Source organism: Oncorhynchus masou, chromosome 29 (assembly GCF_036934945.1).
Source record: "Oncorhynchus masou masou isolate Uvic2021 chromosome 29, UVic_Omas_1.1, whole genome shotgun sequence".
NCBI classification, from domain to species: Eukaryota; Metazoa; Chordata; class Actinopteri; order Salmoniformes; family Salmonidae; genus Oncorhynchus; species Oncorhynchus masou.
Genome location: NC_088240.1, coordinates 100265597 through 100289814, shown reverse-complemented (window position 1 = coordinate 100289814; position 24218 = coordinate 100265597). Strand labels below are relative to the sequence as shown.

Genomic DNA, 24218 nt, shown 5'->3' with positions numbered 1-24218 from the left:
GTTGAGTAGTGGAGACACATGGGTAAATAACAGGCTGAGTAGTGGAGACACATTCACATGGGTAAATAACAGGTTGAGTAGTGGAGACACATTCACATGGGTAAATAACAGGTTGAGTAGTGGAGACACATGGGTAAATAACAGGCTGAGTAGTGGAGACACATGGGTAAATAACAGGTTGAGTAGTGGAGACACATGGGTAAATAACAGGTTGAGTAGTGGAGACACATTCACATGGGTAAATAACAGGTTGAGTAGTGGAGACACATGGGTAAATAACAGGTTGAGTAGTGGAGACACATTCACATGGGTAAATAACAGGTTGAGTAGTGGAGACACATGGGTAAATAACAGGTTGAGTAGTGGAGACACATGGGTAAATAACAGGTTGAGTAGTGGAGACATATGGGTAAATAACAGGCTGAGTAGTGGAGACACATGGGTAAATAACAGGTTGAGTAGTGGAGACACATGGGTAAATAACAGGTTGAGTAGTGGAGACACATGGGTAAATAACAGGTTGAGTAGTGGAGACACATGGGTAAATAACAGGTTGAGTAGTGGAGACACATGGGTAAATAACAGGTTGAGTAGTGGAGACACATGGGTAAATAACAGGTTGAGTAGTGGAGACACATGGGTAAATAACAGGCTGAGTAGTGGAGACACATGGGTAAATAACAGGTTGAGTAGTGGAGACACATGGGTAAATAACAGGTTGAGTAGTGGAGACACATTCACATGGGTAAATAACAGGCTGAGTAGTGGAGACACATGGGTAAATAACAGGTTGAGTAGTGGAGACACATGGGTAAATAACAGGTTGAGTAGTGGAGACACATGGGTAAATAACAGGCTGAGTAGTGGAGACACATTCACATGGGTAAATAACAGGCTGAGTAGTGGAGACGCATTCACATGGGTAAATAACAGGTTGAGTAGTGGAGACACATTCACATGGGTAAATAACAGGCTGAGTAGTGGAGACACATGGGTAAATAACAGGCTGAGTAGTGGAGACACATGGGTAAATAACAGGTTGAGTAGTGGAGACACATTCACATGGGTAAATAACAGGCTGAGTAGTGGAGACACATGGGTAAATAACAGGCTGAGTAGTGGAGACACATGGGTAAATAACAGGTTGAGTAGTGGAGACACATGGGTAAATAACAGGCTGAGTAGTGGAGACACATGGGTAAATAACAGGCTGAGTAGTGGAGACACATGGGTAAATAACAGGCTGAGTAGTGGAGACACATGGGTAAATAACAGGCTGAGTAGTGGAGACACATGGGTAAATAACAGGCTGAGTAGTGGAGACACATGGGTAAATAACAGGCTGAGTAGTGGAGACACATGGGTAAATAACAGGCTGAGTAGTGGAGACACATGGGTAAATAACAGGCTGAGTAGTGGAGACACATGGGTAAATAACAGGCTGAGTAGTGGAGACACATGGGTAAATAACAGGCTGAGTAGTGGAGACACATGGGTAAATAACAGGCTGAGTAGTGAGACACATGGGTAAATAACAGGCTGAGTAGTGGAGACACATGGGTAAATAACAGGTTGAGTAGTGGAGACACATGGGTAAATAACAGGTTGAGTAGTGGAGACACATGGGTAAATAACAGGCTGAGTAGTGGAGACACATGGGTAAATAACAGGCTGAGTAGTGGAGACACATGGGTAAATAACAGGCTGAGTAGTGGAGACACATGGGTAAATAACAGGCTGAGTAGTGGAGACACATGGGTAAATAACAGGTTGAGTAGTGGAGACACATGGGTAAATAACAGGTTGAGTAGTGGAGACACATGGGTAAATAACAGGCTGAGTAGTGGAGACACATGGGTAAATAACAGGCTGAGTAGTGGAGACACATTCACATGGGTAAATAACAGGCTGAGTAGTGGAGACACATGGGTAAATAACAGGTTGAGTAGTGGAGACACATGGGTAAATAACAGGCTGAGTAGTGGAGACACATTCACATGGGTAAATAACAGGCTGAGTAGTGGAGACACATGGGTAAATAACAGGTTGAGTAGTGGAGACACATTCACATGGGTAAATAACAGGCTGAGTAGTGGAGACACATGGGTAAATAACAGGCTGAGTAGTGGAGACACATTCACATGGGTAAATAACAGGTTGAGTAGTGGAGACACATGGGTAAATAACAGGTTGAGTAGTGGAGACACATTCACATGGGTAAATAACAGGCTGAGTAGTGGAGACACATGGGTAAATAACAGGTTGAGTAGTGGAGACACATTCACATGGGTAAATAACAGGTTGAGTAGTGGAGACACATTCACATGGGTAAATAACAGGCTGAGTAGTGGAGACACATTCACATGGGTAAATAACAGGCTGAGTAGTGGAGACACATTCACATGGGTAAATAACAGGTTGAGTAGTGGAGACACATGGGTAAATAACAGGCTGAGTAGTGGAGACACATTCACATGGGTAAATAACAGGCTGAGTAGTGGAGACACATTCACATGGGTAAATAACAGGTTGAGTAGTGGAGACACATGGGTAAATAACAGGCTGAGTAGTGGAGACACATGGGTAAATAACAGGCTGAGTAGTGGAGACACATGGGTAAATAACAGGCTGAGTAGTGGAGACACATGGGTAAATAACAGGCTGAGTAGTGGAGACACATGGGTAAATAACAGGTTGAGTAGTGGAGACACACATGGGTAAATAACAGGCTGAGTAGTGGAGACACATGGGTAAATAACAGGTTGAGTAGTGGAGACACATGGGTAAATAACAGGCTGAGTAGTGGAGACACATGGGTAAATAACAGGTTGAGTAGTGGAGACACATTCACATGGGTAAATAACAGGCTGAGTAGTGGAGACACATGGGTAAATAACAGGCTGAGTAGTGGAGACACATGGGTAAATAACAGGTTGAGTAGTGGAGACACATGGGTAAATAACAGGCTGAGTAGTGGAGACACATGGGTAAATAACAGGCTGAGTAGTGGAGACACATGGGTAAATAACAGGTTGAGTAGTGGAGACACATGGGTAAATAACAGGCTGAGTAGTGGAGACACATTCACATGGGTAAATAACAGGCTGAGTAGTGGAGACACATGGGTAAATAACAGGTTGAGTAGTGGAGACACATGGGTAAATAACAGGCTGAGTAGTGGAGACACATGGGTAAATAACAGGCTGAGTAGTGGAGACACATGGGTAAATAACAGGCTGAGTAGTGGAGACACATTCACATGGGTAAATAACAGGCTGAGTAGTGGAGACACATGGGTAAATAACAGGTTGAGTAGTGGAGACACATGGGTAAATAACAGGTTGAGTAGTGGAGACACATGGGTAAATAACAGGCTGAGTAGTGGAGACACATGGGTAAATAACAGGCTGAGTAGTGGAGACACATGGGTAAATAACAGATTGAGTAGTGGAGACACATGGGTAAATAACAGGCTGAGTAGTGGAGACACATGGGTAAATAACAGGTTGAGTAGTGGAGACACATGGGTAAATAACAGGCTGAGTAGTGGAGACACATGGGTAAATAACAGGCTGAGTAGTGGAGACACATGGGTAAATAACAGGTTGAGTAGTGGAGACACATTCACATGGGTAAATAACAGGTTGAGTAGTGGAGACACATGGGTAAATAACAGGCTGAGTAGTGGAGACACATTCACATGGGTAAATAACAGGCTGAGTAGTGGAGACACATGGGTAAATAACAGGTTGAGTAGTGGAGACACATTCACATGGGTAAATAACAGGCTGAGTAGTGGAGACACATGGGTAAATAACAGGCTGAGTAGTGGAGACACATGGGTAAATAACAGGTTGAGTAGTGGAGACACATGGGTAAATAACAGGCTGAGTAGTGGAGACACATTCACATGGGTAAATAACAGGCTGAGTAGTGGAGACACATGGGTAAATAACAGGCTGAGTAGTGGAGACACATGGGTAAATAACAGGTTGAGTAGTGGAGACACATGGGTAAATAACAGGCTGAGTAGTGGAGACACATGGGTAAATAACAGGCTGAGTAGTGGAGACACATTCACATGGGTAAATAACAGGTTGAGTAGTGGAGACACATGGGTAAATAACAGGTTGAGTAGTGGAGACACATGGGTAAATAACAGGTTGAGTAGTGGAGACACATGGGTAAATAACAGGCTGAGTAGTGGAGACACATGGGTAAATAACAGGCTGAGTAGTGGAGACACATTCACATGGGTAAATAACAGGCTGAGTAGTGGAGACACATGGGTAAATAACAGGCTGAGTAGTGGAGACACATGGGTAAATAACAGGCTGAGTAGTGGAGACACATGGGTAAATAACAGGCTGAGTAGTGGAGACACATTCACATGGGTAAATAACAGGCTGAGTAGTGGAGACACATGGGTAAATAACAGGCTGAGTAGTGGAGACACATGGGTAAATAACAGATTGAGTAGTGGAGACACATTCACATGGGTAAATAACAGGCTGAGTAGTGGAGACACATGGGTAAATAACAGGCTGAGTAGTGGAGACACATTCACATGGGTAAATAACAGGCTGAGTAGTGGAGACACATGGGTAAATAACAGGCTGAGTAGTGGAGACACATGGGTAAATAACAGGTTGAGTAGTGGAGACACATTCACATGGGTAAATAACAGGCTTAGTAGTGGAGACACATGGGTAAATAACAGGCTGAGTAGTGGAGACACATGGGTAAATAACAGGCTGAGTAGTGGAGACACATGGGTAAATAACAGGCTGAGTAGTGGAGACACATTCACATGGGTAAATAACAGGCTGAGTAGTGGAGACACATTCACATGGGTAAATAACAGGTTGAGTAGTGGAGACACATTCACATGGGTAAATAACAGGCTGAGTAGTGGAGACACATTCACATGGGTAAATAACAGGTTGAGTAGTGGAGACACATTCACATGGGTAAATAACAGGCTGAGTAGTGGAGACACATGGGTAAATAACAGGTTGAGTAGTGGAGACACATGGGTAAATAACAGGCTGAGTAGTGGAGACACATGGGTAAATAACAGGCTGAGTAGTGGAGACACATGGGTAAATAACAGGCTGAGTAGTGGAGACACATGGGTAAATAACAGGTTGAGTAGTGGAGACACATTCACATGGGTAAATAACAGGTTGAGTAGTGGAGACACATGGGTAAATAACAGGCTGAGTAGTGGAGACACATTCACATGGGTAAATAACAGGCTGAGTAGTGGAGACACATGGGTAAATAACAGGTTGAGTAGTGGAGACACATTCACATGGGTAAATAACAGGCTGAGTAGTGGAGACACATGGGTAAATAACAGGCTGAGTAGTGGAGACACATGGGTAAATAACAGGTTGAGTAGTGGAGACACATGGGTAAATAACAGGCTGAGTAGTGGAGACACATTCACATGGGTAAATAACAGGCTGAGTAGTGGAGACACATTCACATGGGTAAATAACAGGTTGAGTAGTGGAGACACATGGGTAAATAACAGGCTGAGTAGTGGAGACACATGGGTAAATAACAGGCTGAGTAGTGGAGACACATGGGTAAATAACAGGTTGAGTAGTGGAGACACATGGGTAAATAACAGGCTGAGTAGTGGAGACACATGGGTAAATAACAGGCTGAGTAGTGGAGACACATTCACATGGGTAAATAACAGGTTGAGTAGTGGAGACACATGGGTAAATAACAGGTTGAGTAGTGGAGACACATGGGTAAATAACAGGTTGAGTAGTGGAGACACATGGGTAAATAACAGGCTGAGTAGTGGAGACACATGGGTAAATAACAGGCTGAGTAGTGGAGACACATTCATGGGTAAATAACAGGTAAGTGGAGACACATGGGTAAATAACAGGCTGAGTAGTGGAGACACATGGGTAAATAACAGGCTGAGTAGTGGAGACACATGGGTAAATAACAGGTTGAGTAGTGGAGACACATTCACATGGGTAAATAACAGGCTGAGTAGTGGAGACACATGGGTAAATAACAGGCTGAGTAGTGGAGACACATGGGTAAATAACAGGCTGAGTAGTGGAGACACATGGGTAAATAACAGGCTGAGTAGTGGAGACACATGGGTAAATAACAGGCTGAGTAGTGGAGACACATGGGTAAATAACAGGCTGAGTAGTGGAGACACATTCACATGGGTAAATAACAGGCTGAGTAGTGGAGACACATGGGTAAATAACAGGTTGAGTAGTGGAGACACATGGGTAAATAACAGGCTGAGTAGTGGAGACACATGGGTAAATAACAGGTTGAGTAGTGGAGACACATTCACATGGGTAAATAACAGGCTGAGTAGTGGAGACACATGGGTAAATAACAGGCTGAGTAGTGGAGACACATGGGTAAATAACAGGCTGAGTAGTGGAGACACATGGGTAAATAACAGGCTGAGTAGTGGAGACACATTCACATGGGTAAATAACAGGCTGAGTAGTGGAGACACATTCACATGGGTAAATAACAGGTTGAGTAGTGGAGACACATTCACATGGGTAAATAACAGGCTGAGTAGTGGAGACACATTCACATGGGTAAATAACAGGTTGAGTAGTGGAGACACATTCACATGGGTAAATAACAGGCTGAGTAGTGGAGACACATGGGTAAATAACAGGCTGAGTAGTGGAGACACATGGGTAAATAACAGGCTGAGTAGTGGAGACACATGGGTAAATAACAGGTTGAGTAGTGGAGACACATGGGTAAATAACAGGCTGAGTAGTGGAGACACATGGGTAAATAACAGGTTGAGTAGTGGAGACACATGGGTAAATAACAGGCTGAGTAGTGGAGACACATTCACATGGGTAAATAACAGGCTGAGTAGTGGAGACACATGGGTAAATAACAGGCTGAGTAGTGGAGACACATGGGTAAATAACAGGCTGAGTAGTGGAGACACATGGGTAAATAACAGGTTGAGTAGTGGAGACACATGGGTAAATAACAGGCTGAGTAGTGGAGACACATGGGTAAATAACAGGCTGAGTAGTGGAGACACATGGGTAAATAACAGGTTGAGTAGTGGAGACACATGGGTAAATAACAGGCTGAGTAGTGGAGACACATGGGTAAATAACAGGCTGAGTAGTGGAGACACATGGGTAAATAACAGGTTGAGTAGTGGAGACACATTCACATGGGTAAATAACAGGCTGAGTAGTGGAGACACATGGGTAAATAACAGGCTGAGTAGTGGAGACACATTCACATGGGTAAATAACAGGTTGAGTAGTGGAGACACATGGGTAAATAACAGGCTGAGTAGTGGAGACACATGGGTAAATAACAGGTTGAGTAGTGGAGACACATGGGTAAATAACAGGTTGAGTAGTGGAGACACATTCACATGGGTAAATAACAGGCTGAGTAGTGGAGACACATGGGTAAATAACAGGTTGAGTAGTGGAGACACATGGGTAAATAACAGGCTGAGTAGTGGAGACACATGGGTAAATAACAGGTTGGGTAGTGGAGACACATGGGTAAATAACAGGCTGAGTAGTGGAGACACATGGGTAAATAACAGGTTGAGTAGTGGAGACACATGGGTAAATAACAGGTTGAGTAGTGGAGACACATGGGTAAATAACAGGCTGAGTAGTGGAGACACATTCACATGGGTAAATAACAGGTTGAGTAGTAGAGACACATGGGTAAATAACAGGTTGAGTAGTGGAGACACATGGGTAAATAACAGGTTGAGTAGTGGAGACACATGGGTAAATAACAGGTTGAGTAGTGGAGACACATGGGTAAATAACAGGCTGAGTAGTGGAGACACATGGGTAAATAACAGGTTGAGTAGTGGAGACACATGGGTAAATAACAGGCTGAGTAGTGGAGACACATTCACATGGGTAAATAACAGGCTGAGTAGTGGAGACACATGGGTAAATAACAGGTTGAGTAGTGGAGACACATGGGTAAATAACAGGCTGAGTAGTGGAGACACATGGGTAAATAACAGGTTGAGTAGTGGAGACACATGGGTAAATAACAGGTTGAGTAGTGGAGACACATTCACATGGGTAAATAACAGGTTGAGTAGTGGAGACACATGGGTAAATAACAGGCTGAGTAGTAGAGACACATTCACATGGGTAAATAACAGGTTGAGTAGTGGAGACACATTCACATGTGTAAATAACAGGTTGAGTAGTGGAGACACATTATCAGTCTGCCTGACGGGGTTATTGGTCACTTATCAATATCAGTCTGCCTGACTGGGTTATTGGTCAGTTATCATTATCAGTCTGCCTGACAGGGTTATTGGTCACTTATCATTATCAGTCTGCCTGACGGGGTTATTGGTCACTTATCATTATCAGTCTGCCTGACGGGGTTATTGGTCACTTATCATTATCAGTCTGCCTGACAGGGTTATTGGTCACTTAATATCAGTCTGCCTGACGGGGTTATTGGTCACTTATCAATATCAGTCTGCCTGACTGGGTTATTGGTCAGTTATCATTATCAGTCTGCCTGACAGGGTTATTGGTCACTTATCATTATCAGTCTGCCTGACGGGGTTATTGGTCACTTATCATTATCAGTCTGCCTGACGGGGTTATTGGTCACTTATCAGTCTGCCTGACGGGGTTATTGGTCACTTATCATTATCAGTCTGCCTGACGGGGTTATTGGTCACTTATCATATCAGTCTGCCTGACGGGGTTGTTGGTCACTTATCAGTCTGCCTGACGGGGTTATTGGTCACTTATCATATCAGTCTGCCTGACGGGGTTATTGGTCACTTATCATATCAGTCTGCCTGACGGGGTTGTTGGTCACTTATCAGTCTGCCTGACGGGGTTATTGGTAACTTATCATTATCAGTCTGCCTGACGGGGTTATTGGTCACTTATCATTATCAGTCTGCCTGACTGGGTTGTTGGTCACTTATCATTATCAGTCTGCCTGACGGGGTTATTGGTCACTTATCATTATCAGTCTGCCTGACGGGGTTATTGGTCACTTATCAATATCAGTCTGCCTGACTGGGTTATTGGTCACTTATCATTATCAGTCTGCCTGACGGGGTTATTGGTCACTTATCATTATCAGTCTGCCTGACGGGGTTATTGGTCACTTATCAGTCTGCCTGACGGGGTTATTGGTCACTTATCATTATCAGTCTGCCTGACGGGGTTATTGGTCACTTATCATTATCAGTCTGCCTGACGGGGTTATTGGTCAGTTATCATTATCAGTCTGCCTGACAGGGTTATTGGTCACTTATCATTATCAGTCTGCCTGACGGGGTTATTGGTCACTTATCATTATCAGTCTGCCTGACGGGGTTATTGGTCACTTATCATTATCAGTCTGCCTGACGGGGTTATTGGTCAGTTATCATTATCAGTCTGCCTGACAGGGTTATTTTTCACTTATCATTATCAGTCTGCCTGACGGGGTTATTGGTCACGTATCATTATCATTCTGCCTGACGGGGTTATTGGTCACTTATCAGTCTGCCTGACGGGGTTATTGGTCACTTATCATTATCAGTCTGCCTGACGGGGTTATTGGTCACTTATCAGTCTGCCTGACGGGGTTATTTGCCTGACGGGGTTATTGGTCACTTATCATTATCAGTGTGCCTGACGGGGTTATTGGTCACTTATCATTATCAGTCTGCCTGACAGGGTTATTGGTCACTTATCATTATCAGTCTGCCTGACGGGGTTATTGGTCACTTATCATTATCAGTCTGCCTGACGGGGTTTTTGGTCACTTATCAGTCTGCCTGACGGGGTTATTGGTCACTTATCATTATCAGTCTGCCTGACGGGGTTATTGGTCACTTATCAGTCTGCCTGACGGGGTTATTGGTCACTTATCAGTCTGCCTGACGGGGTTATTGGTCACTTATCAGTCTGCCTGACGGGGTTATTGGTCACTTATCATTATCAGTCTGCCTGACAGGGTTATTGGTCACTTATCATTATCAGTCTGCCTGACGGGGTTGTTGGTCACTTATCATTATCAGTCTGCCTGACGGGGTTATTGGTCACTTATCATTATCAGTCTGCCTGACAGGGTTATTGGTCACTTATCAGTCTGCCTGACGGGGTTATAGGTAACTTATCAGTCTGCCTGAAAGGGTTATTGGTCACTTATCATTATCAGTCTGCCTGACGGGGTTATTGGTCACTTATCATTATCAGTCTGCCTGACTGGGTTGTTGGTCACTTATCATTATCAGTCTGCCTGACGGGGTTATTGGTCACTTATCAATATCAGTCCGCCTGACTGGGTTATTGGTCAGTTATCATTATCAGTCTGCCTGACGGGGTTATTGGTCACTTATCAGTCTGCCTGACGGGGTTATTGGTCACTTATCATTATCAGTCTGCCTGACGGGGTTATTGGTCACTTATCATTATCAGTCTGCCTGACGGGGTTATTGGTCACTTATCATATCAGTCTGCCTGACGGGGTTATTGGTAACTTATCATTATCAGTCTGCCTGACGGGGTTATTGGTCACTTATCATTATCAGTCTGCCTGACTGGGTTGTTGGTCACTTATCATTATCAGTCTGCCTGACAGGGTTATTGGTCACTTATCATTATCAGTCTGCCTGACGGGGTTATTGGTCACTTATCATTATCAGTCCGCCTGACGGGGTTATTGGTCACTTATCAGTCTGCCTGACGGGGTTATTGGTCACTTATCAGTCTGCCTGACGGGGTTATTGGTCACTTATCAGTCTGCCTGACGGGGTTATTGGTCACTTATCATTATCAGTCTGCCTGACAGGGTTATTGGTCACTTATCATTATCAGTCTGCCTGACGGGGTTGTTGGTCACTTATCATTATCAGTCTGCCTGACGGGGTTATTGGTCACTTATCATTATCAGTCTGCCTGACAGGGTTATTGGTCACTTATCAGTCTGCCTGACGGGGTTATAGGTAACTTATCAGTCTGCCTGAAAGGGTTATTGGTCACTTATCATTATCAGTCTGCCTGACGGGGTTATTGGTCACTTATCATTATCAGTCTGCCTGACTGGGTTGTTGGTCACTTATCATTATCAGTCTGCCTGACGGGGTTATTGGTCACTTATCAATATCAGTCCGCCTGACTGGGTTATTGGTCAGTTATCATTATCAGTCTGCCTGACGGGGTTATTGGTCACTTATCAGTCTGCCTGACGGGGTTATTGGTCACTTATCATTATCAGTCTGCCTGACGGGGTTATTGGTCACTTATCATTATCAGTCTGCCTGACGGGGTTATTGGTCACTTATCATATCAGTCTGCCTGACGGGGTTATTGGTAACTTATCATTATCAGTCTGCCTGACGGGGTTATTGGTCACTTATCATTATCAGTCTGCCTGACTGGGTTGTTGGTCACTTATCATTATCAGTCTGCCTGACAGGGTTATTGGTCACTTATCATTATCAGTCTGCCTGACGGGGTTATTGGTCACTTATCATTATCAGTCTGCCTGACGGGGTTATTGGTCACTTATCATTATCAGTCTGCCTGACGGGGTTATTGGTCAGTTATCATTATCAGTCTGCCTGACAGGGTTATTTTTCACTTATCATTATCAGTCTGCCTGACGGGGTTATTGGTCACGTATCATTATCATTCTGCCTGACGAGGTTATTGGTCACCTATCAGTCTGCCTGACGGGGTTATTGGTCACTTATCATTATCAGTCTGCCTGACGGGGTTATTGGTCACTTATCAGTCTGCCTGACGGGGTTATTGGTCACTTATCATTATCAGTGTGCCTGACGGGGTTATTGGTCACTTATCATTATCAGTCTGCCTGACAGGGTTATTGGTCACTTATCATTATCAGTCTGCCTGACGGGGTTATTGGTCACTTATCATTATCAGTCTGCCTGACGGGGTTTTTGGTCACTTATCAGTCTGCCTGACGGGGTTATTGGTCACTTATCATTATCAGTCTGCCTGACGGGGTTATTGGTCACTTATCTGTCTGCTTGACGGGGTTATTGGTCACTTATCAGTCTGCCTGACGGGGTTATTGGTCACTTATCAGTCTGCCTGACGGGGTTATTGGTCACTTATCATTATCAGTCTGCCTGACAGGGTTATTGGTCACTTATCATTATCAGTCTGCCTGACGGGGTTGTTGGTCACTTATCATTATCAGTCTGCCTGACGGGGTTATTGGTCACATCATTATCAGTCTGCCTGACGGGGTTATTGGTCACTTATCAGTCTGCCTGACGGGGTTATTGGTCACTTATCATTATCAGTCTGCCTGACGGGGTTATTGGTCACTTATCATTATCAGTCTGCCTGACAGGGTTATTGGTCACTTATCAGTCTGCCTGACGGGGTTATTGGTCACTTATCATTATCAGTCTGCCTGACGGGGTTATTGGTCACATCATTATCAGTCTGCCTGACAGGGTTATTGGTCACTTATCAGTCTGCCTGACGGGGTTATTGGTCCCTTATCATTATCAGTCTGCCTGACGGGGTTATTGGTCACTTATCAGTCTGCTTGACGGGGTTATTGGTCACTTATCAGTCTGCCTGACGGGTTTATTGGTCACTTATCAGTCTGCCTGACGGGGTTATTGGTCCCTTATCATTATCAGTCTGCCTGACGGGGTTATTGGTCACTTATCAGTCTGCTTGACGGGGTTATTGGTCACTTATCAGTCTGCCTGACGGGTTTATTGGTCACTTATCAGTCTGCCTGACGGGGTTATTGGTCACTTATTATTATCAGTCTGCCTGACAGGGTTATTGGTCACGTATCATTATCAGTCTGCCTGACGGGGTTGTTGGTCACTTATCATTATCAGTCTGCCTGACGGGGTTTTTGGTCACTTATCAGTCTGCCTGACGGGGTTATTGGTCACTTATCATTATCAGTCTGCCTGACGGGGTTATTGGTCACTTATCTGTCTGCTTGACGGGGTTATTGGTCACTTATCAGTCTGCCTGACGGGGTTATTGGTCACTTATCAGTCTGCCTGACGGGGTTATTGGTCACTTATCATATCAGTCTGCCTGACGGGGTTGTTGGTCACTTATCAGTCTGCCTGACGGGGTTATTGGTCACTTATCATATCAGTCTGCCTGACGGGGTTATTGGTCACTTATCATATCAGTCTGCCTGACGGGGTTGTTGGTCACTTATCAGTCTGCCTGACGGGGTTATTGGTAACTTATCATTATCAGTCTGCCTGACGGGGTTATTGGTCACTTATCATTATCAGTCTGCCTGACTGGGTTGTTGGTCACTTATCATTATCAGTCTGCCTGACGGGGTTATTGGTCACTTATCATTATCAGTCTGCCTGACGGGGTTATTGGTCACTTATCAATATCAGTCTGCCTGACTGGGTTATTGGTCACTTATCATTATCAGTCTGCCTGACGGGGTTATTGGTCACTTATCATTATCAGTCTGCCTGACGGGGTTATTGGTCACTTATCAGTCTGCCTGACGGGGTTATTGGTCACTTATCATTATCAGTCTGCCTGACGGGGTTATTGGTCACTTATCATTATCAGTCTGCCTGACGGGGTTATTGGTCAGTTATCATTATCAGTCTGCCTGACAGGGTTATTGGTCACTTATCATTATCAGTCTGCCTGACGGGGTTATTGGTCACTTATCATTATCAGTCTGCCTGACGGGGTTATTGGTCACTTATCATTATCAGTCTGCCTGACGGGGTTATTGGTCAGTTATCATTATCAGTCTGCCTGACAGGGTTATTTTTCACTTATCATTATCAGTCTGCCTGACGGGGTTATTGGTCACGTATCATTATCATTCTGCCTGACGGGGTTATTGGTCACTTATCAGTCTGCCTGACGGGGTTATTGGTCACTTATCATTATCAGTCTGCCTGACGGGGTTATTGGTCACTTATCAGTCTGCCTGACGGGGTTATTTGCCTGACGGGGTTATTGGTCACTTATCATTATCAGTGTGCCTGACGGGGTTATTGGTCACTTATCATTATCAGTCTGCCTGACAGGGTTATTGGTCACTTATCATTATCAGTCTGCCTGACGGGGTTATTGGTCACTTATCATTATCAGTCTGCCTGACGGGGTTTTTGGTCACTTATCAGTCTGCCTGACGGGGTTATTGGTCACTTATCATTATCAGTCTGCCTGACGGGGTTATTGGTCACTTATCAGTCTGCCTGACGGGGTTATTGGTCACTTATCAGTCTGCCTGACGGGGTTATTGGTCACTTATCAGTCTGCCTGACGGGGTTATTGGTCACTTATCATTATCAGTCTGCCTGACAGGGTTATTGGTCACTTATCATTATCAGTCTGCCTGACGGGGTTGTTGGTCACTTATCATTATCAGTCTGCCTGACGGGGTTATTGGTCACTTATCATTATCAGTCTGCCTGACAGGGTTATTGGTCACTTATCAGTCTGCCTGACGGGGTTATAGGTAACTTATCAGTCTGCCTGAAAGGGTTATTGGTCACTTATCATTATCAGTCTGCCTGACGGGGTTATTGGTCACTTATCATTATCAGTCTGCCTGACTGGGTTGTTGGTCACTTATCATTATCAGTCTGCCTGACGGGGTTATTGGTCACTTATCAATATCAGTCCGCCTGACTGGGTTATTGGTCAGTTATCATTATCAGTCTGCCTGACGGGGTTATTGGTCACTTATCAGTCTGCCTGACGGGGTTATTGGTCACTTATCATTATCAGTCTGCCTGACGGGGTTATTGGTCACTTATCATTATCAGTCTGCCTGACGGGGTTATTGGTCACTTATCATATCAGTCTGCCTGACGGGGTTATTGGTAACTTATCATTATCAGTCTGCCTGACGGGGTTATTGGTCACTTATCATTATCAGTCTGCCTGACTGGGTTGTTGGTCACTTATCATTATCAGTCTGCCTGACAGGGTTATTGGTCACTTATCATTATCAGTCTGCCTGACGGGGTTATTGGTCACTTATCATTATCAGTCCGCCTGACGGGGTTATTGGTCACTTATCAGTCTGCCTGACGGGGTTATTGGTCACTTATCAGTCTGCCTGACGGGGTTATTGGTCACTTATCAGTCTGCCTGACGGGGTTATTGGTCACTTATCATTATCAGTCTGCCTGACAGGGTTATTGGTCACTTATCATTATCAGTCTGCCTGACGGGGTTGTTGGTCACTTATCATTATCAGTCTGCCTGACGGGGTTATTGGTCACTTATCATTATCAGTCTGCCTGACAGGGTTATTGGTCACTTATCAGTCTGCCTGACGGGGTTATAGGTAACTTATCAGTCTGCCTGAAAGGGTTATTGGTCACTTATCATTATCAGTCTGCCTGACGGGGTTATTGGTCACTTATCATTATCAGTCTGCCTGACTGGGTTGTTGGTCACTTATCATTATCAGTCTGCCTGACGGGGTTATTGGTCACTTATCAATATCAGTCCGCCTGACTGGGTTATTGGTCAGTTATCATTATCAGTCTGCCTGACGGGGTTATTGGTCACTTATCAGTCTGCCTGACGGGGTTATTGGTCACTTATCATTATCAGTCTGCCTGACGGGGTTATTGGTCACTTATCATTATCAGTCTGCCTGACGGGGTTATTGGTCACTTATCATATCAGTCTGCCTGACGGGGTTATTGGTAACTTATCATTATCAGTCTGCCTGACGGGGTTATTGGTCACTTATCATTATCAGTCTGCCTGACTGGGTTGTTGGTCACTTATCATTATCAGTCTGCCTGACAGGGTTATTGGTCACTTATCATTATCAGTCTGCCTGACGGGGTTATTGGTCACTTATCATTATCAGTCTGCCTGACGGGGTTATTGGTCACTTATCATTATCAGTCTGCCTGACGGGGTTATTGGTCAGTTATCATTATCAGTCTGCCTGACAGGGTTATTTTTCACTTATCATTATCAGTCTGCCTGACGGGGTTATTGGTCACGTATCATTATCATTCTGCCTGACGAGGTTATTGGTCACCTATCAGTCTGCCTGACGGGGTTATTGGTCACTTATCATTATCAGTCTGCCTGACGGGGTTATTGGTCACTTATCAGTCTGCCTGACGGGGTTATTGGTCACTTATCATTATCAGTGTGCCTGACGGGGTTATTGGTCACTTATCATTATCAGTCTGCCTGACAGGGTTATTGGTCACTTATCATTATCAGTCTGCCTGACGGGGTTATTGGTCACTTATCATTATCAGTCTGCCTGACGGGGTTTTTGGTCACTTATCAGTCTGCCTGACGGGGTTATTGGTCACTTATCATTATCAGTCTGCCTGACGGGGTTATTGGTCACTTATCTGTCTGCTTGACGGGGTTATTGGTCACTTATCAGTCTGCCTGACGGGGTTATTGGTCACTTATCAGTCTGCCTGACGGGGTTATTGGTCACTTATCATTATCAGTCTGCCTGACAGGGTTATTGGTCACTTATCATTATCAGTCTGCCTGACGGGGTTGTTGGTCACTTATCATTATCAGTCTGCCTGACGGGGTTATTGGTCACATCATTATCAGTCTGCCTGACGGGGTTATTGGTCACTTATCAGTCTGCCTGACGGGGTTATTGGTCACTTATCATTATCAGTCTGCCTGACGGGGTTATTGGTCACTTATCATTATCAGTCTGCCTGACAGGGTTATTGGTCACTTATCAGTCTGCCTGACGGGGTTATTGGTCACTTATCATTATCAGTCTGCCTGACAGGGTTATTGGTCACTTATCAGTCTGCCTGACGGGGTTATTGGTCCCTTATCATTATCAGTCTGCCTGACGGGGTTATTGGTCACTTATCAGTCTGCTTGACGGGGTTATTGGTCACTTATCAGTCTGCCTGACGGGTTTATTGGTCACTTATCAGTCTGCCTGACGGGGTTATTGGTCACTTATTATTATCAGTCTGCCTGACAGGGTTATTGGTCACGTATCATTATCAGTCTGCCTGACGGGGTTGTTGGTCACTTATCATTATCAGTCTGCCTGACGGGGTTATTGGTCACTTATCATTATCAGTCTGCCTGACGGGGTTATTGGTCACTTATCATTATCAGTCTGCCTGACGGGGTTATTGGTCACTTATCATTATCAGTCTGCCTGACGGGGTTATAGGTAACTTATCAGTCTGCCTGACAGGGTTATTGGTCACTTATCATTATCAGTCTGCCTGACGGGGTTATTGGTCACTTATCATTATCAGTCTGCCTGACGGGGTTATTGGTCACTTATCAGTCTGCCTGACGGGGTTATTGGTCACTTATCATTATCAGTCTGCCTGACGGGGTTATTGGTCACTTATCATTATCAGTCTGCCTGACGGGGTTATTGGTCACTTATCAGTCTGCCTGATGGAGTTATTGGTCACTTATCATTATCAGTCTGCCTGACATGGTTATTGGTCACTTATCATTATCAGTCTGCCTGACGGGGTTGTTGGTCACTTATCATTATCAGTCTGCCTGACGGGGTTATTGGTCACTTATCATTATCAGTCTGCCTGACAGGGTTATTGGTCACTTATCAGTCTGCCTGACGGGGTTATAGGTAACTTATCAGTCTGCCTGACAGGGTTATTGGTCACTTATCATTATCAGTCTGCCTGACGGGGTTATTGGTCACTTATCATTATCAGTCTGCCTGACGGGGTTATTGGTCACTTATCATTATCAGTCTGCCTGACAGGGTTATTGGTCACTTATCATTATCAGTCTGCCTGACGGGGTTGTTGGTCACTTATCATTATCAGTCTGCCTGATGGGGTTATTGGTCACTTGTCATTATCAGTCTGCCTGACGGGGTTATTGGTCACTTATCATTATCAGTCTGCCTGACGGGGTTATTGGTCACTTATCAGTCTGCCTGACGGGGTTGTTGGTAACTTATCAGTTTGCCTGACAGGGTTATTGGTCACTTATCATGATCAGTCTGCCTGACGGGGTTATTGGTCACTTATCATTATCAGTCTGCCTGACAGGGTTATTGGTCACTTATCATTATCAGTCTGCCTGACGGGGTTATTGGTCACTTATCATTATCAGTCTGCCTGACGGGGTTATTGGTCACTTATCATTATCAGTCTGCCTGACGGGGTTATTGGTCACTTATCAGTCTGCCTGACGGGGTTGTTGGTAACTTATCAGTCTGCCTGACAGGGTTATTGGTCACTTATCATTATCAGTCTGCCTGCCAGTGTTATTGGTAACTTATCAGTCTGCCTGACAGGCTTATTGGGAATTTATCATTATCAGTCTGTCTGACAGGGTTATTGTTAACTTATCAGTCTGCCTGACAGGGTTATTGGTCACTTATCAATATCAGTCTGTCTGACGGGGTTTTTGGTCACTTATCATTATCAGTCTGCCTGACAGGGTTATTGGTCACTTATCATTATCAGTCTGCCTGACAGGCTTATTGGGAATTTATCATTATCAGTCTGCCTGACGGGGTTATTGGTCACTTATCATTATCAGTCTGCCTGACGGGGTTGTTGGTCACTTATCATTATCAGTCTGCCTGACGGGGTTATTGGTCACTTATCAGTCTGCCTGACGGGGTTATAGGTAACTTATCAGTCTGCCTGACAGGGTTATTGGTCACTTATCAGTCTGCCTGACGGGGTTATTGGTCACTTATCATTATCAGTCTGCCTGACGGGGTTATTGGTCACTTATCAGTCAGCTTGACGGGGTTATTGGTCACTTATCAGTCTGCCTGACGGGTTTATTGGTCACTTATCAGTCTGCCTGATGGGGTTATTGGTCACTTATCATTATCAGTCTGCCTGACAGGGTTATTGGTCACTTATCATTATCAGTCTGCCTGACGGGGTTGTTGGTCACTTATCATTATCAGTCTGCCTGACGGGGTTATTGGTCACTTATCATTATCAGTCTGCCTGACAGGGTTATTGGTCACTTATCAGTCTGCCTGACGGGGTTATAGGTAACTTATCAGTCTGCCTGACAGGGTTATTGGTCACTTATCATGATCAGTCTGCCTGACGGGGTTATTGGTCACTTATCATTATCAGTCTGCCTGACGGGGTTATTGGTCACTTATCATTATCAGTCTGCCTGATAGGGTTATTGGTCACTTATCATTATCAGTCTGCCTGACGGGGTTGTTGGTCACTTATCATTATCAGTCTGCCTGATGGGGTTATTGGTCACTAGTCATTATCAGTCTGCCTGACGGGGTTATTGGTCACTTATCATTATCAGTCTGCCTGACGGGGTTATTGGTCACTTATCAGTCTGCCTGACGGGGTTGTTGGTCACTTATCAGTTTGCCTGACAGGGTTATTGGTCACTTATCATGATCAGTCTGCCTGACGGGGTTATTGGTCACTTATCATTATCAGTCTGCCTGACAGGGTTATTGGTCACTTATCATTATCAGTCTGCCTGACGGGGTTATTGGTCACTTATCATTATCAGTCTGCCTGACGGGGTTATTGGTCACTTATCATTATCAGTCTGCCTGACGGGGTTATTGGTCACTTATCATTATCAGTCTGCCTTACGGGGTTATTGGTCACTTATCAGTCTGCCTGACGGGGTTGTTGGTAACTTATCAGTCTGCCTGACAGGGTTATTGGTCACTTATCATTATCAGTCTGCCTGCCAGTGTTATTGGTAACTTATCAGTCTGCCTGACAGGCTTATTGGGAATTTATCATTATCAGTCTGTCTGACAGGGTTATTGTTAACTTATCAGTCTGCCTGACAGGGTTATTGGTCACTTATCAATATCAGTCTGTCTGACGGGGTTTTTGGTCACTTATCATTATCAGTCTGCCTGACGGGGTTATTGGTCACTTATCATTATCAGTCTGCCTGCCAGTGTTATTGGTAACTTATCAGTCTGCCTGATGAGGGTTATTGGTAACTTATCAGTCTGCCTGACAGGCTTATTGGGAATTTATCATAATCAGTCTGCCTGACGGGGTTATTGGTCACTTATCATTATCAGTCTGCCTGCCAGTGTTATTGGTAACTTATCAGTCTGCCTGACAGGGTTGTTGGTAACTTATCATTATCAGTCCGCCTGACAGGGTTGTTGGTAACTTATCAGTCTGCCCGACGACGGTCATTGGTAACTTATCATTATCATCTCCCCTGCAGTCCCAGAGAGAAGACCCATCTCCCCTGCAGTCCCAGAGAGAAGACCCATCTCCCCTGCAGTCCCAGAGAGAAGACCCATCTCCCCTGCAGTCCCAGAGAGAAGACCCATCTCCCCTGCAGTCCCAGAGAGAAGACCCATCTCCCCTGCAGTCCCAGAGAGAAGACCCATCTCCCCTGCAGTCCCAGAGAGAAGACCCATCTCCCCTGCAGTCCCAGAGAGAAGACCCATCTCCCCTGCAGTCCCAGAGAGAAGACCCATCTCCCCTGCAGTCCCAGAGAGAAGACCCATCTCCCCTGCAGTCCCAGAGAGAAGACCCATCTCCCCTGCAGTCCCAGAGAGAAGACCCATCTCCCCTGCAGTCCTGACGGTATCCCAGAGTTCCACCAGGTAAGGAGAAGACCCAGATCTGTTAACCACCAAGCTGTGGGTTTGGCCCGTCTCTCCTCCGAGACTCTACTACTTCGCTTTTAGAAATATATTCTGATACTGTTTGTTGTTCTGCTGCAGAGGCCGGACATTTCTATTCCACTGTGTTCTTCAAACCGCACATCTGTCATTTAGGTTCCCCGTCAGCCTGTTGTCCTGATCTATAACCAGCAGACTGTAGACTCCATCATTTAGGTTCCCCGTCAGCCTGTTGTCCTGATCTATAACCAGCAGACTGTAGACTTCATCATTTAGGTTCCCCGTCAGCCTGATCTATAACCAGCAGACTGTAGACTCCATCATTTAGGTTCCCCATCAGCCTGATCTATAACCAGCAGACTGTAGACTCCATCATTTAGGTTCCCCATCAGCCTGATCTATAACCAGCAGACTGTAGACTCCATCATTTAGGTTCCCCATCAGCCTGATCTATAACCAGCAGACTGTAGACTCCATCATTTAGGTTCCCCATCAGCCTGATCTATAACCAGCAGACTGTAGACTCCATCATTTAGGTTCCCCATCAGCCTGTTGTCCTGATCTATAACCAGCAGTCTGTAGACTCCATCATTTAGGTTTCCCATCAGCTTGTTGTCCTGATCTATAACCAGCAGACTGTAGACTCCATCATTTAGGTTCCCCATCAGCCTGTTGTTCTGATCTATAACCAGCAGACTGTAGACTCCATCATTTAGGTTCCCCGTCAGCCTGATCTATAACCAGCAGACTGTAGACTCCATCATTTAGGTTCCCCATCAGCCTGTTGTCCTGATCTATAACCAGTAGACTGTAGACTCCATCATTTAGGTTCCCCGTCAGCCTGTTGTCCTGATCTATAACCAGCAGACTGTAGACTCCATCATTTAGGTTTCCCATCAGCCTGTTGTTCTGATCTATAACCAGCAGACTGTAGACTCCATCATTTAGGTTCCCCATCAGCCTGATCTATAACCAGCAGTCTGTAGACTCCATCATTTAGGTTCCCCATCAGCCTGTTGTCCTGATCTATAACCAGCAGACTGTAGACTCCATCATTTAGGTTCCCCATCAGCCTGTTGTCCTGATCTATAACCAGCAGACTGTAGACTCCATCATTTAGGTTCCCCATCAGCCTGTTGTTCTGATCTATAACCAGCAGTCTGTAGACTCCATCATTTAGGTTCCCCATCAGCCTGATCTATAACCAGCAGACTGTAGACTCCATCATTTAGGTTCCCCATCAGCCTGATCTATAACCAGCAGTCTGTAGACTCCATCATTTAGGTTCCCCATCAGCCTGTTGTCCTGATCTATAACCAGCAGACTGTAGACTCCATCATTTAGGTTCCCCATCAGCCTGATCTATAACCAGCAGACTGTAGACTCCATCATTTAGGTTCCCCGTCAGCCTGATCTATAACCAGCAGACTGTAGACTCCATCATTTAGGTTCCCCATCAGCCTGATCTATAACCAGCAGACTGTAGACTCCATCATTTAGGTTCCCCATCAGCCTGATCTATAACCAGCAGACTGTAGACTCCATCATTTAGGTTCCCCATCAGCCTGATCTATAACCAGCAGTCTGTAGACTCCATCATTTAGGTTCCCCATCAGCCTGTTGTCCTGATCTATAACCAGCAGACTGTAGACTCCATCATTTAGGTTCCCATCAGCCTGTTGTCCTGATCTATAACCAGCAGACTGTAGACTCCATCATTTAGGTTCCCCATCAGCCTGTTGTTCTGATCTATAACCAGCAGACTGTAGACTCCATCATTTAGGTTCCCCATCAGCCTGATCTATAACCAGCAGACTGTAGACTCCATCATTTAGGTTCCCCATCAGCCTGTTGTCCTGATCTATAACCAGCAGACTGTAGACTCCATCATTTAGGTTCCCCATCAGCCTGATCTATAACCAGCAGTCTGTAGACTCCATCATTTAGGTTCCCCATCAGCCTGTTGTCCTGATCTATAACCAGCAGACTGTAGACTCCATCATTTAGGTTCCCCATCAGCCTGTTGTCCTGATCTATAACCAGCAGTCTGTAGACTCCATCATTTAGGTTCCCCGTCAGCCTGTTGTTCTGATCTATAACCAGCAGACTGTAGACTCCATCATTTAGGTTCCCCATCAGCCTGTTGTCCTGATCTATAACCAGCAGACTGTAGACTCCATCATTTAGGTTCCCCATCAGCCTGTTGTCCTGATCTATAACCAGCAGTCTGTAGACTCCATCATTTAGGTTCCCCGTCAGCCTGTTGTCCTGATCTATAACCAGCAGTCTGTAGACTCCATCATTTAGGTTCCCCATCAGCCTGTTGTCCTGATCTATAACCAGCAGACTGTAGACTCCATCATTTAGGTTCCCCATCAGCCTGATCTATAACCAGCAGTTTGTAGACTCCATCATTTAGGTTCCCCATCAGCCTGTTGTCCTGATCTATAACCAGCAGACTGTAGACTCCATCATTTAGGTTCCCCATCAGCCTGTTGTCCTGATCTATAACCAGCAGACTGTAGACTCCATCATTTAGGTTCCCCATCAGCCTGATCTATAACCAGCAGTCTGTAGACTCCATCATTTAGGTTCCCCATCAGCCTGTTGTCCTGATCTATAACCAGCAGACTGTAGACTCCATCATTTAGGTTCCCCATCAGCCTGTTGTTCTGATCTATAACCAGCAGACTGTAGACTCCATCATTTAGGTTCCCCATCAGCCTGATCTATAACCAGCAGACTGTAGACTCCATCATTTAGGTTCCCCGTCAGCCTGATCTATAACCAGCAGACTGTAGACTCCATCATTTAGGTTCCCCATCAGCCTGTTGTTCTGATCTATAACCAGCAGACTGTAGACTCCATCATTTAGGTTCCCCGTCAGCCTGTTGTCCTGATCTATAACCAGCAGACTGTAGACTCCATCATTTAGGTTCCCCGTCAGCCTGTTGTCCTGATCTATAACCAGCAGACTGTAGACTCCATCATTTAGGTTCCCCGTCAGCCTGTTGTCCTGATCTATAACCAGCAGACTGTAGACTCCATCATTTAGGTTCCCCGTCAGCCTGTTGTCCTGATCTATAACCAGCAGACTGTAGACTCCATCATTTAGGTTCCCCATCAGCCTGTTGTCCTGATCTATAACCAGCAGACTGTAGACTCCATCATTTAGGTTCCCCATCAGCCTGTTGTCCTGATCTATAACCAGCAGACTGTAGACTCCATCATTTAGGTTCCCCATCAGCCTGATCTATAACCAGCAGACTGTAGACTCCATCATTTAGGTTCCCCATCAGCCTGATCTATAACCAGCAGACTGTAGACTCCATCATTTAGGTTCCCCATCAGCCTGTTGTCCTGATCTATAACCAGCAGACTGTAGACTCCATCATTTAGGTTCCCCATCAGCCTGTTGTTCTGATCTATAACCAGCAGACTGTAGACTCCATCATTTAGGTTCCCCGTCAGCCTGTTGTCCTGATCTATAACCAGCAGACTGTAGACTCCATCATTTAGGTTCCCCATCAGCCTGATCTCTAACCAGCAGACTGTAGACTCCATCATTTAGGTTTCCCATCAGCCTGTTGTCCTGATCTATAACCAGCAGACTGTAG

General features: G+C 45.2%; 1 protein-coding gene across 3 annotated transcripts in view; it reads left to right on the top strand.

Annotated features, from left to right (window-relative positions):
* ncalda (neurocalcin delta a) overlaps positions 1–24218 on the top strand; it is a 173828-nt gene that overhangs the window by 23265 nt on the left and 126345 nt on the right. For all 3 annotated transcript variants that reach the window (XM_064946999.1, XM_064946996.1, XM_064946998.1), the window contains exon 2: positions 20196–20583. The gene's annotated coding sequence lies outside the window, so the exon portion shown is untranslated. The remainder of the gene's footprint in view (positions 1–20195; positions 20584–24218) is intronic.